The sequence below is a fragment of the Cupressus sempervirens genome, chromosome 6 (assembly GCF_028749045.1).
Source record: "Cupressus sempervirens isolate cs-2001-9-10 chromosome 6, ASM2874904v1, whole genome shotgun sequence".
NCBI classification, from domain to species: Eukaryota; Viridiplantae; Streptophyta; class Pinopsida; order Cupressales; family Cupressaceae; genus Cupressus; species Cupressus sempervirens.
The window spans coordinates 169,815,163-169,829,924 of NC_143123.1; the positions used below are offsets into that span (position 1 = coordinate 169,815,163).

Genomic DNA, 14,762 nt, shown 5'->3' on the forward strand with positions numbered 1-14,762 from the left:
TTGAAGAGTTTGTCATTACGATTCATGTGTTAATCCAAATTGAGCAAAGCTATCTTAGCTCTGTACATTACCTTAATCTCTTCCAAACTATTTTAAATTTAATATATTAATCTCTGACCTGGTGAAGCTATGGAACATATTGACAGTAGTAGATGCACCAAGATAATAGATGAAACATAACTCAGTTTACATCCTTATTATAATTTTGAGGCAATAGTAGTCTTTCATAGATATCTTTTAACTATTAAGCTCTATAAATTAAAAAATAATAGCACAATTGCAGCCTAAACAGAGTTACAGAAATAATATGAGAAGAATATGTACACAGAATATCTACACATCTTTGCTGCAAACTGCTGGAGGACTCATCAAGAACCCTGGAGCAAATAATGATTGCCAGCTGGTTTCTTGGCATATTGATCCAGGTCTCAATTGGAAGCATAAAATGAATTGGGTTATATTACATATCAGCAGAGGTTCTCTATTCCCTATTGTAGTTCTATAAAACATTATCCCCTTCGACTACATGAAATCAAAGTAGCACTCTGATAAAATCCAACAAACTATATCCAGATGACAAGAATTCGAAAGAATTGACAATTTATGCTAAAACAACCAAGTGCTCACAGATATTGTCAAAAGAGAAATGAAGCACACCCTATGGTTTTGTCCATTATGGTGGTGAGATGCCAAAAGGAACTAAGTTTCTATTTCGACACCAGTGATGGAAAAATAACCCAGAAATTGAAATAACAAAAAACCCTGGTCAGTGATGCAAATTTCTCAGGAATCATAGATCTACAATCATAAAAAAAGTTCCACAACTCAATAACGAGATCACTGTCCTATCCGTGCTTGGACAATTTCAAGCAGTAAGCTATATTGAGAGTCAAGACAATTTCTGAGAAAATGAAAGCAAGGGATGGATTCATTTCCAGATTTCAAGAGCTATACATCTTTATATACTCTGTTTTTTGTTTGCAAAAGCTTTAACCTCAAGCACAGTTAACCCAACTAATCTTAGCATATAACATAAATTAAGTTGACAAAAGCCAAACTGATAATTCATTATGTAATTCACAATAGACTTAACCACTAATCTACTTGAGAATGAATCGTACAGATGACAAGTTCTTAATTCAAACCCAAACTTGCTACGTAGTTGACCATATAAATATATATTAGAAAACCTGGCCAAACTGAGAAAAGTGAATTGCTGTCCGATAGATTGAATATGCAAAAATGTTTAGCCAGTGTTTAAAAGGAAATTGTCTACAAGAACACATAGTTTCCTGGTATTGCTAACAGATAATAGGACACACTGAACAGGTTGTCTCGAAGCAGTCTCAAGTCCCAAACATAGCAAACATATAATAATATTTTCAGCAACTCCCATGTAATGAAAAGAGAATGGAATACCCTAAGCAATTTAGAGTTTATGTTGCAAGGCCAAAGATAAACAGGAAGCTATATACAAGAGAATATGGCAAGAAAACTTTCAAATTTGTAGGTAACTCCCAACTAATTATACCTCGTTGTGACTAAGGAAAGCAATTAGAAATCCAAATGATAAGCCTAGCAATAGATAGAACTAACAGTTTAGGGAGGAGCCCTTCTGGGATTGCTCCCGGTGTGTAATGCAGGCTAGCCTGTCTTTGTAAGGGTCCAACAAATAGACCGTCAGATATGAAGGTTGCTGCCTGTCAACTCCAAACTAAAAAATATTAACTCCAATTATCACAAATTTAAATCGCCACAAACATATGGCATGGCGTTTACCAATGTTAAAAGCTCGGGTCCACATTGGCCTGGGTTAATGCGGTGACATTGATTCGGAACATATTAGGAGGAGATTGGACGCAAGCTCCGAGTAAATTTGTTTGAATGCAAAACCGGCAGACATGGTTTCTAATTCTGTATATTGACTCTTAAAATATACAGATTTCAAACGGAAAAATGGGCATTCACATTTACGTATCTCTTCGCAAAAATAAGCACATTTATAAGCAAAACAAAAAACAGATGCCTGAGTTACCCTTAAAAAAGCTCTCGACAGTTTTATCAGTCTCCTAGCAATATTTTTTCCAATGTGCATTTGATCCAAGAAAAATCCCGACCCTAAAATACAGAGAGCGGTGATAGGAGAAAAACAGCTTGTACAATAAAAGCAGGATCTAAAAAAATTGTAAAGAAAGATACAAATTAAGTTTGCCTAAAACCAAAATCAGTAGACGCTGAATAAAATTGAAATGCAGTGGACAACAACATCCAGACCAATTCAGATTGAGCGAAAGAATGTGCAGCGTAGCTTTGTGAAAATGTAGAGAAGTTGATAATTCAATGCAGAGAAATGCAGCTTGTTATAAGTTGAGATTTCTCAAACTTAACACTTTAATGTTCAAGATGAATCCCAAAATGCATAGATGAATTTAAGAATCCTCGAACTAAACTGCTTTTCTCGATATAAAATTGTAACTCTTTCTTTCAAGTGCGCTACACTTGCCTGCAAAGAATATTGTTTGCTTTTCTTTGCCTGTGGACGCAATTATAAAGAGAAAAAGGAGAAGTACTCGACAAATTCACTGGACTCGCTTGTTTTAGAAAACGGGAAAAATCGTTTCAGAATCATCTGAAATTTATGTAATCTTTGCCATTTTCGGAGCCATCGGAGAGATCATACAATCAGCAACGGCGGCTTTCTTATAGACGGAAGATCGCATTATGATGATGTTGACCTTAGCAAATTTAAAGTATGGAATATGCCTTCTTTTAGATAGCTTAAATATATCTATTTAAAAGACATTTATAGTTAAATATATCTATGATAGATGTGATAATGATTAAAGAGGTCAAATTTCCCCAATCTTACCATTATGGATATTATAATCGGTTTGTGGATTAGATCGTGTTCAACATTATGAATCACACTACTTCATGAAAATGTGCAAGAGATGCAAAACAATGGATCATGTAATGTGATTTGAAATGTTGATGGTAAAAAATTTCAACACAATCTAATCCAAAAGCCAATCATTATAATGATAATGATTATGTTTAACTTTTAATGAAAATTTTGATATTTTTCAATATTTTTACATTTGTTAGTAGTATAAATGGAATTAACATAATTGCGTAGGATGAATTTTATTATAATATTATTTAATAAATATAATAAATTTATTATAATATTTAGTTGTTAATAGATAGATTAGGCTTCATCGTGTTCTTTGTGATAGATCTAAGGTGAAGTGTGAATCCTGAATATAGGGTGGGTTAAGGTCAATTTTGATGGAACTTCAAAAGGGAATTTGAGGCCTTCAAGTGGGTGTGTTGATTAAGATGTGGATGACGCTTTATTAGCTATAGAAGCATGGAAATTAGAGGTTGGCACCAATAATCAAGCAACAATGAAGGCAACATTATTGGTTGTGGATTTGGCGAATAGAATTAATGTTGACCAGCTTCATCTTAAAGGTGACTCACAAATAATTGTGAATGTGATTTTAAATGGTAGTGCACATTCATGGAATATTGATAAGATCATGCATGTCATTCAAATGAAGTTGGAAAAAAAATAGATATTTTGAAGTTACATATACACTTAAAGAGGGTAATAAAGTTGGGATACCCTCTCAAAAGTAACAATCACCATTTGCATCAACTTTGGTAGTGGTATTCTTGAAGATTTAAGAATCGTTGATGTGACATATGAATGATGGTGAGGTGGGTTGGTGGTCGGGAGAGGACATCTCATTTATGAGGCTTATGTTTCAGGTTGGTCATGTGTGTGAGCAATAAGTTGAATTATATTGGCATTTCAAAGACATCCCTACATCATTTGATTTGTAGTAGAAGGGCAAACTCCAGTGGAAACATATTTTAATTTGAAAGCCACAAAGCACCAAATGTCTTTTTGAAGGAGGGTATCTAAGGGTAGATTAAGGAATATATTTACAATGGACGATGTTTTCTTCCTTGTGCTTATCTATTCTTCCATTGTGGATGATTTCATGTTGGCTCTTAATAAGTACTGCACAAATAGTAAAGTTATGTCCATGTTTTTGTGCTTAGTGTTTGGAGTTGGGTGAGAAATAAGAAGTGAGGAAAGTGATGATTTAGTGTGTTAGGCCAAAGTGGCATTAGGGCTTGGATCCATGTTCGTATTTCAAATGTGGGCAACTAGGTGGACATACTTGGCTCTCCACCTTCTATGTATCCCTGTATTTCATGGCATGTGTTGGAGGACATTTTCTCTCATAGGGATGAAGTGACGTAGACCTGAGGCTTCATAAAAGACTGTATAGGATTGTGAGGCAACTCTAGCATTGGGAGTCTCAAAGGAGAAGACAGAGAAGCAAAAATTATGCTTGAATATGTTGATTACTAGAGAGTAGACTCTTTGGATGCAATGAGGAGGGGTCTCAATCCATGAGGAAGAGGTTGAGCATAGAGGATGTATGTGAGTGGTGCCCCTAATTTTCCTCACTAGGTTTTTAATAATTTTGTATCAAGTTTCCATAGTTTTTTGGATGACTTTGTAAATGCATATCTTAGTGCCAATTGATATAATTGTCTATTAGGAAGTCATGATGTGAGCCATCATTTGCAGGATGTTCTATAGGGGGTTTCTTTGCACATTTGGCCAGTTAAACAATTTTTTGTTTATTAGACATGATGAATAAGTTTGACACTACTTTTCATAAAAAAAAAATTAATCTAATTATTATTATTTTACCAATAATAATAAAATTAATTTTATATTCTATTTATACTAATTTTATAAAATTTATATTAAACAAATGACAACAAAAAAATTGCTAGTTTATAATGGATAAAAACACAAACTTGTGTCATCCTTTAGGACATTTGACAGGGTTACAACCAAAAAGGTTACGACTGAACATGTTATGGCTGAAACAATTTCGATCGTACATACGTGATGCTACTTGGCATCAATGTGGCGCAAAAGTGGCTAAAAGTTATGGGTGAAACCCTTTCAGCTAAAACTATACAGAGAAAATATATGTTTATCATGGTGACCCTTAGAGGGTCATTTTCATTGTAGCGGTTTCTAAAGTTTGTGGAGCGAGTTAGCATATTTCAACTGTAAGAGGTAGGTGCAATTTGTTTTTTGATTTTTGATTTTATTTTGTTAAGTTTTTTTAAGTTAGTAAATGTTAGCATTAGTTAGATTAGTTTTATTTATTTTGTTTAGTTGTTATATGTTAGATAGATTAAATACATTAGAAAATTATATAGTTAAATTTAATCTAAGTAACCATAGGTGTAGATTCAACATAGATAACTAGTCTTACAATTTAATATCTAGTTAATCATAAACATAGAATAAATGTAGATAAGTATAGTCAAATTTAACATTAGTTAATTATAGTCATAGATTAAACTTAGTTAACATAGATTAATGTAACTAGTTAATTGCATTTTAGAAGAAGTTAACTTAGTAAACCTAGAATACAGCATATCTAACTTTTAAGATATAGATCTGACATAGTCAAACATCAAGTAGAACTACACTAGAATAACTTAGTTGTTCATAGTTAGAACTAAAACTTAACCAATTTCAAAAGATATATAACATAAAATCTAGAGGACCAACTTAGTTGTTCAAATATATATACTAGAGTTAATTTTCATCTAGACATCAAACCTAGAGAACTTGTTCAGACCTATAGTTAACTTAGTTGTTCAAATTTAGGAAATAGCCTTTATCTATACACTTAGTTTCAAATTGACTGAACTATAGTTTTTTATTGTACACATGTGCATATTTTTTGTTCAAACAGATGAGCTATACATTGTCAATGTCTATAGATGTTTTAAAATGATCCATACTTTTAAGTTGTTCAACTTAGATCTAATTAAATAGTGCATATACATAATGTTACAGTTAATATATGTTTTAAATTAAAAGTTGATTATTTTAATTTATATTATATGTATATGTGTACATATATGCATGTGTAGATCTATCTTTGTCATACTTGCATCTTAGCTCGATTTATAGGCATACACGTCTTTACATACATCATACATTATGGCATCTAGTACTCAGGGTGCACCTGCATCCTCAAAGGAGGATAGTGTTCAAGGAGGGGGTAGTAGTGCTAAGTTTGGTACAACACGTAGAGCAACATCATCTATTAAGGAGAGAGAATAGTTATTTAGAGATATTGTTGCTAGACTATTGAGGTCCTAGATTCTACACTCTTGACTTCTACCACCCTCCCTAATAGGGATAAGGTTACTACTATGAGAGATGAGTTGTATCATATGTTTTAGACAATTGAATCATACAACCTATATGATGATATCAGTATTGAGTAATTTTATTCTTCTCTTTCTCGTAGTGTCACTGGCATTGCAAAGCATAAGCAAGTTGATACACATATCTCCACTGCTATGGTGAAGACCATGTTTCCCTTTTAGACAAGTTACTCAACTATGAAGTGTACAGATAAGCTTGTTGTACCATTTATGTATCCTCGTTGGATAGCCACACATCATAGATGACCATAGAAGGATGAGTTTCTCCTATATTTCTAAAAATAATTGTTTGCAAAATTTCATTTACAATATGATGTAGATTATACAAATTTTCCAAGTCATACTAGGCAAGGCCTAGGAAGATTATCAGATCGGTTTAGACCTGCGAACACTACTACACCTGTTAATAAATGAGCAATGGTGGGTCCAAACCTTTTGGTTATGACACGAGGTCTAGAGATGACCATTGCAGGTTTGAGTGTTCCAGATGATACAATTAGGATTCACATATATTCTAGCATTGCTAGAGTGGCTACACAATTGTAGGAAATGTCATCTAATCAATGTGGGAGATATATGTTGTGATCTCATAGTACCATTCCAACAGTTGTATCCTCTAGTATAGGATTTGATGATGCATATGGGATAGTAGATATACCTTCTCCACTAGAGGTTTCTGCTTCATCGGATGTGGATGCACTGTGTTGTATAGAGTCATATTTAGCTAGTGATCTTCTTGGTTCATATCAGGCCTTATTGATAGTCACAGAAATTCCTCTTAATGATATTAGTGGACACATCAACCACATTCTCTCACGCACAATAGGATCATAGGTTTCACAGAGTCAGGAGGATATTTGTGCACCTTCTACAACACTTGTTCCTACTTAGGCCCTTACAACACCTCGTACAAAACCCCCCTACTCAGGCCCCTACAACACCCCACTTTACTCAGGCCCCCATGGTACGCCAATGTCTATTTACCACTATGCTTATAGATGAGATAATCGATTTAGGTATTGACCCTATTTTATCACTATACAATCCAAATATTAGTCAGATCAGTTGAGCATTACACAATCCATGGTAAATATATCTATTTTTAAATTTATTTTTTGTAATTTACAATTATACTTACACATACTTGAGTTTAAATACATACCTAGAGACATACATGTTCTTGATTCAATATAACTAAAATATGTGTACATGTACATGTGCTATAGGGCCTTAGTAATGTATGTTACATTTTGGTGATCTTCAGACACCTACAAATCCCAAACAACATGACTCAAAGGTATGCATTATATATATATATATATATATATATATAAAATGTGTGTGATTTTATAACTCTATAAAATAAATTTAGTTTGACATGTATGTATGTATTACAAACATTTGACATAGAGTTCAAATGTACATCATAGAGCTTTCTAGGGTGATGGATCAGGAGGGGATGTAGTTGATCGACATGTGTAATGTGTACCCCTAGTTGACTTTTCATATTGGATTGTTAGATTCTTTTAGGCTAGTTTTATGATTAGTGGTACTTGAATACCGTATTTGATTGGATGTTTATGATTAGTGGTACTTGAATATCGTATTTGATTGGATGTATTTCATACTCAGTTGATATATTTGATGAGCTACTTGATACTCAATTATTTCATGTATTCATGATTATTCTTTCAATGATGATTCTTATAATGACTTCAATTATTTCATGATGATAGTTAGATGGATGTTTTATATGTAGTTTCTATGGATACTTACCCCATACTTACATGTGTTATGTGTACTTGTATGTTTTACTTTATGTTTGACATTTTTGATGTGGTTGAGGAGGTCGTAGTCACCTACTAGTCGGGATCTACACGATGCACCACTCCTAGCCATTGCCTATTTTGTTTAGATTATACGCGTATGTACATGCTCAAATTTTATGCAGATTGCAGGTACCAGGCATTGACTTCCCTGAATTGCCAGGATGAGTGTGCCCTATTGCAATATCTCAATGGTAAAAGAGGGGAGATAATTCTTGAGTCCAAATCCTAACCTTAAGCCAATTGTCCTAGAAAGTAGGATAGGTATCTAAATTTTACCCTTCCAAATTCATCAAGTGACGTGAATTCGTGATTTTGACCCTTGAGTTTGATCTAGTACTCTATTTTTTTAATAGGTTTTCTTATTTAGTTTTGTGGGTCTAATGTGATTTTCAATTATAATTAAATCAAATTAAAAGATAATTTAATGAAAGTTTTATAAATAAAAATCAATATTTAATTAATTGAGAAATTATTTAAATAAAAGAATTAAATTTAAAGATTTAATTAAATTTCTAATTTTGGCATAGTTATATTTATTTAATTTAATAATAATTTATTTAGGAGTTTCATTTTTTATAATAAACTATAAATATTATTATTGGTTAAATTAATAAATATTTTATTAAAGACGTCTTGTGATTTAATAAGAGAGAGAAGGAATTAATTTAATAAAGTTTGTTTTAATTAAAATGCAAAAGTTTGTAAATGAAATTATAATAAAATAAAATAATAAAGAAAAAGGTTTTGCGAGATTGCAAAATCGAAACCCTAATTGGAGAACACTCTTCATTAAGAGATTAGAGCTCAGTTCTCCACACACGGGTTTAGAGGAGCCAATTTCAAGAAAAGGGCTTTCAAAGAAACATGAAATTGCAATCTTTGAGCATTCATCTGGTTAGCATTAGATCGATGTAGAATTATGCTTGAATTTATTATAGTAATTTCTCTTTATACTTTTCTCTGTCTTCTTTGTGCTTGTTTGAGAATCTTGTTTTAGAAATGGATTTGTTTGAAACCCTTGTTTATGAAATTATTGTTCTTCATTTTGAAAATGTTTGTGAACGAAATTAGATTTGGAAAACTTTGTTTGAGAAATTTAGTGATTAGTTGGGTTGATTGAAATCAAGATGGGGGTTTAAAAAAGGAAAAAGTTGATTGTCTCTATTTTGTTGCCATATTAGATCTAAAATTGATATGTATAATTTTCAAATAAATAAAAAATAGTTGCTAGAAAATTATTCGTATACTAGGTCTTTACTAGATTTTATAAAAATAATACTTTTTATATTGGGGGGTGTTTTCTTTTATGTAAGAAAAAAAATTAATTTAAAAAAAAATTAAAAAGAGAGGAGGGGTTATGACCCCTCCGCCTCGGCTACGATGGCAAGACATTGCCAAGGCAGCGGGCTACCAAAGCAACAAACCACAAGCGACCTCCCCTTACGTTGGGGCTATGATTTTTTAAATTGTAGGTTTTATATATATAAGTTTTATAGTGTATGTTTTTAGTGATTAATATTATTATTAGTTTTATTGATAGTTAATTATTATATTATTTTATTTTAATATTTATTATTTTATTTTATTTTTTAATTTTTTAATTGGTAAACGGCCAAGGCCTTGAGTATTTTATTAAATCAAAAGATTAGAGTACATAGTGTTTCTCCGTTTAAACGGGCACTAGTAGGAAACAACGGAGAAGAAAACCTCCAGTCCTTCGCGGGACATTCGTTTTATATTATTACATGTTCAAAGGGGCAATACCCCAGTCCAGACATTATAACACAAATTTAAATACAAATTTATATGGGCATGCCATATGCATATCCTTGAAAATGTAAATCATTTCCAATACTCAGTTTGGCATATCAACTTTAGATCCTAAGTCCAAAATGTACCTATCTAACATACTATTCAAATGCATCTTAAAACACTTACCACGTTAGATAGTCCCTTGTCAGAAAATAAAATTACTAAATCAAAGCTAATTTATCTCATTAAAACTATCATCCTAAAAATCTCCTAGACCAAACTATCACTCAATATCAATCCTCTAAAACTGAAACTAATCAAGATTTCAATGAGATCTACTTTAAACCTAATATCATAAAATCAACCAAAGGGTTTGAGTTACCATTATTCTAAACCATGAAGAAAAAATATATACATCCCTTATTAATATTGCCTATAAAATGTTGAATACATTCTCGGATCTAATTAGAACACAGTAAATCTACTAATTATCCCTTCAAAATGTTATTCCCTGTAGTCTTAAAGTGGGAGCCATGTTTAACCTTTTACCATAGGGAGCACGTTCATACAGTTAAACTTGATCACACTGTGGAGCACATAAACTAAGCTACTTCCATAAGTATTCCTAATTACAGAAATACTCTATGAAACCATAATAGTGCAAATAACCCTATCCAAGGTAAAATTAACATTAAATCTTTGAAATCAAAGCATTCATTTGAGCCAAACATACCATTGTATAAGAAAAAACTAGAGAAAAGCTTCAAACTAAGTCTAATATAAATAGCAAAGAGCGTTGCTAGATCAATGAACAATCATTTCTATAAACTGATCTGATCCAAATCACGAAAAAGGATTACCCAAAAGCACACCAGGAGACTATATCGATATGACTATTATTTTAAAAGATTAGATATGACTGTCTTTGGTAACTTTCAGAGAAGCTACCACAAAACCCATACCACCATTATACTATAATACAAATAGATCTAAATAAAAAAGCTGTGTCTTACCTAATTTAAATTTCAATTCTGAAAAAATTGAGCCCTAGAGGAAGGAATTGTTCAAACTTCCAAGCAAATCATACCTATATTCCATAGGGGGACAAATTGAAATAAACTATCCTGCAAACCTCAAATATCAGATATACATCATCAAGTCATAGAGATACCATCAAAAATAGTCAACCATTTATGTGGTATCTAAGAGAATAGGAATAAAACACACAATGATAGAGTCATAGACAATAATATACACCAGATAACTTCACCTTCCTTTATACTGAATTATGCAGAGTTCCAAAATGGGTTACCAAGAAAAGCTCCACATCACACCAATCATATACAATATCCATATTAAAAGTTAGATAAAAGGTCTGTAATTACATTCGAAGGAGCTTTCCCAAAAATGAAAAATCTTCATAATATCTTAGTACATATGAAATGCTAATTCGAAACACCCTATATTTGCATACTTTAACTGTATAACCTAGACATATTATAACTAGTCCTATCCTCACCAAGAACAGCCCATTTGAAACTTACTTCTTCCAGGTGACCATGATGACCTTAGGAATTTCATCTGAATCATCCTTGATGAAATTGGTCGAAAGTTCAAAATTGACTTTTGCCCTACTCATTTTCTCTGAGTTTAGGGTGCTGACTTCTAGGGCATTGAGATCCTCAAATATGACTCCCAGTTGAACATACGCATTAAACATCGTGAGGAAGTTCACAAACTAGTCCTTGTTCTCTTCCATTTTGATCTTTCGCTATTGAAGAAGGAAGTTGACATAGGATTCCATGCGCGACCACTCCTTTTAGAAGGCCAAACTTTCCCTAATGATGAGAGATTGCCTACGAGGAGTAGTTTCCAGGTCTATTGTGCCCAAGGGAAGAGTCATATATTTCTCAGGTAGGGGAATTCAAAAATTCTCATCAATACTATACACCGCCTTAGCTAACCCTTTCTGCCAAACAGGATTGAAGATATCAGAGCACAGTTTAACAATGTCCTCGTGCTCTATCTTAGCCCTCACCATAACGCCAATAAACGAACCAATAATGCTACTATTGGTCCTCCAAGTGGCTTTGTGATCAAAAACCTCTTCTCCTATAGATCTACTCATGGTGAATCCGGTTAGATCATCCACTAGTTTTAGGAGATGACTCCACCTCTCTGGTTTGACCTTTCCCAAGAATGCCATGGTTTTGTTCTCTGTCCTATGAAACACATGGATGTTCAACTCCATATGTACAAGAAGATTACTCAGCTAGGGAAGTGCAAATGACACACCTCTAGAGCTATTTCTGCAATTAAGCCCCCAACACATCTCTAGTTGTAAATGCTCCAGCTTGGAGTACATAGACTTAACTAGCTATGAATGCCATTTCTACAGGTTTTTAAAAAACAATCATGGAAACTAGTGTTGACACTCGACTTGTTGGATATCACTAGTTAAAAGTACTAATCTACATAAAGGTGTGTATTAATGATACAACTTATATCACAAGGAATCCCACTACAGTCACCACACTTAGGATCACTCAAATATCTAATGGATACTATACGCAAGTATGATGACAGATGGGAAACCTTTCCCAATATTTGCAGAGGATACCAAATAATATGGGAGAGAGATAGACTTACCATAATAATAATAAAAATAACTCTTTAATCTAGCTAATCTAAACCTTAAACTCCTAAATATCAATCCCTCCAATGGTTACTATGAATTTGTCAAATGCAACTACTTTATGAGTCTTTAGAAAACTCATTGATTATTATAAATTATCAATTTTTCGTTAGCACCTTTATTAGCTAGCCTATCCACTTTTTGATTGCCTTCTCGAAATATATGACCAATTTGTATATCTTCGAAAAGATCTATCCATACAAGAACTTCCTCAAGTTTTTAATTTAGGACCCAATTAGGAGTCTCTCACTTCCTAACTATATTTAGCACGATCTGAGAATCTCCCTCAATAATAACCTTAGATAAACCTAGATTGTTGCAGAGTTGTAAACCTCTGTCTAGAGCTTCTAATTATGCCATGTTATTAGAAGTAGGAGATAAAGGAGAGGCTAGTTTAGCTATCCACTTACCGTAATCATCATTGACTATGCAACCAATACTAGCCACCCCTGGATTTCCTCTAGTAGCACCATCAAAATTTAGTTTGTACCATCCACACAGGGGGGAGCCATATTGCAGTTAGCCCTAGCCTCTTTATTACTTGATTTGTAAACCAAGGGTGGGTTAATGGGGTTGGACCAATTCTTTTTCATATGTCCATCCCAGAAGGAGAAAGAACCCTCTTCTTTGAAAGATTTCCTAAGATGAGAATTTAGCAATTCCACTATGGAAGCTTCTAAATTAACAAGCAACCTATCCACACTCATTTCTTTATCTCGAAAAATGCGATGATTCCTTTCCTTCCACAACTCCCACACGATGATAGAGGGGCTAATATTCCAAATCTTATTGTAAACCCCACGAACCAAGTTTGTGGGCCATGATGATAAAAGGACCATGAGAGAATCTGGCAGAGGGGTGGACCACTCAAGCCGAGTCCTCAACCATTCACATCATGATAGCGCAAAAGGACAATTGTAGAATAAGTGATCTACATCTTCATTATCTTGTTTGCAAAGAACACACCAAGAAGGGCCAGGGATACCATATTTAGTTAGTCTGTCAGTAATCAAAACTCTTTTTTGTAGAATAAGCAACAAAAAGAATCTAGCCTTTGGGAGACAGGCTACATCCTAGCATAGTTTCAATGGAATCTCAATAAGATTCCAGCTCTGAGAATGTACAATAGCCTTATATCCTGTTTCACATTGTATAAACCATCCTTAGAGCCAACCCAAATGAGATTGTCTGACCTTTCAGACTGCTTGATGTTTTTTTCAAAGATAATTTTCTTGAAAACCTTAGTTGAGTTGGGATCTAGACCTAAGTTCTCTATCGAACGCCACCTCCATTCAAGAACCCCATCAAAGAAAACCTTGCATTTATAATCCTTGACCTTATTACCCCACATAGATTTCAATTTAAGTTTGAGGGATTCATGGCAAGAGGGAAGTTGGATAAGGGGATTCCCATCCTAGGAATCTTCCCAGAATAGAGCTTTGTCTCCCAAGCCCACATCCCAAGATAAAAATTTACTTATCAAATTCTGACATTTAGCCATAAAGTTCCAGCATTTTAATCCTTTAGGTAATCTTTTCATCCTAGAAAGTGACATCAGGTTTGTTGAGTCAAGATATTTATTGTAAAAAATCTTGGCCCATTTGTGATCATGTTCCTTATATAACCTCCATATAAGTTTTGCACCCAATGCTTCATTTTGCCACTGAAGCTTCTTAATCTCTAGGCCTCCAAACTCTTTAGGTTTGCATAAATTATCCCATTTGATGAGAGCTACTCTCTTATCATCTTCCTTATCTTTCCACAAAAAGTTCCTAAGTTTTAATTCGAATTTCGTAGATGCCCAACTTGAGATGGATAGACAAGCATTGGGAAAGATAGGAATAGTTGAAAGAACTGACCTGATCTTAGTAATGTTGCCAGGCTTAGTAAGCCACTTATCTTTCCAACTTCCTATCTGCTTTTCTACCTTCTCAATCATGTCCATCCAAACTTTACTATTCCTCGAACCCTTTTCCAGGGAGATTCCTACGTATTTGCAAGGGAAGAGCCCCTTTTTAAAATCCATAATCCTACAAATCTGATTTTCCAGTTCCGGGTTGGTATTTAGAAAGAAAATCTCAGATTTGTCATTATTGACTTTCTGACCTGACACATCCATATAGGCTTGTAAAATATTTTTAAAGCCCAAGGCCTCATGAACAAAGCTCTTGCCAAGTAAGATAATATCATCTGCATACTGT

At 33.5% G+C, this 14,762-nt stretch overlaps 1 protein-coding gene across 2 annotated transcripts in view; it reads right to left on the minus strand.

Moving 5' to 3' along the window:
• LOC149551793 (uncharacterized) overlaps positions 1-2,754 on the minus strand; it is a 44,230-nt gene extending 41,476 nt beyond the window's left edge. Inside the window, exon 1 of one of the 2 annotated variants that reach the window (XM_089787284.1) lies at positions 2,504-2,754. The gene's annotated coding sequence lies outside the window, so the exon portion shown is untranslated. The remainder of the gene's footprint in view (positions 1-2,503) is intronic. The other variant, XM_089787285.1, reaches the window with a different exon arrangement.
• Positions 2,755-14,762: the final 12,008 nt, after the last annotated feature.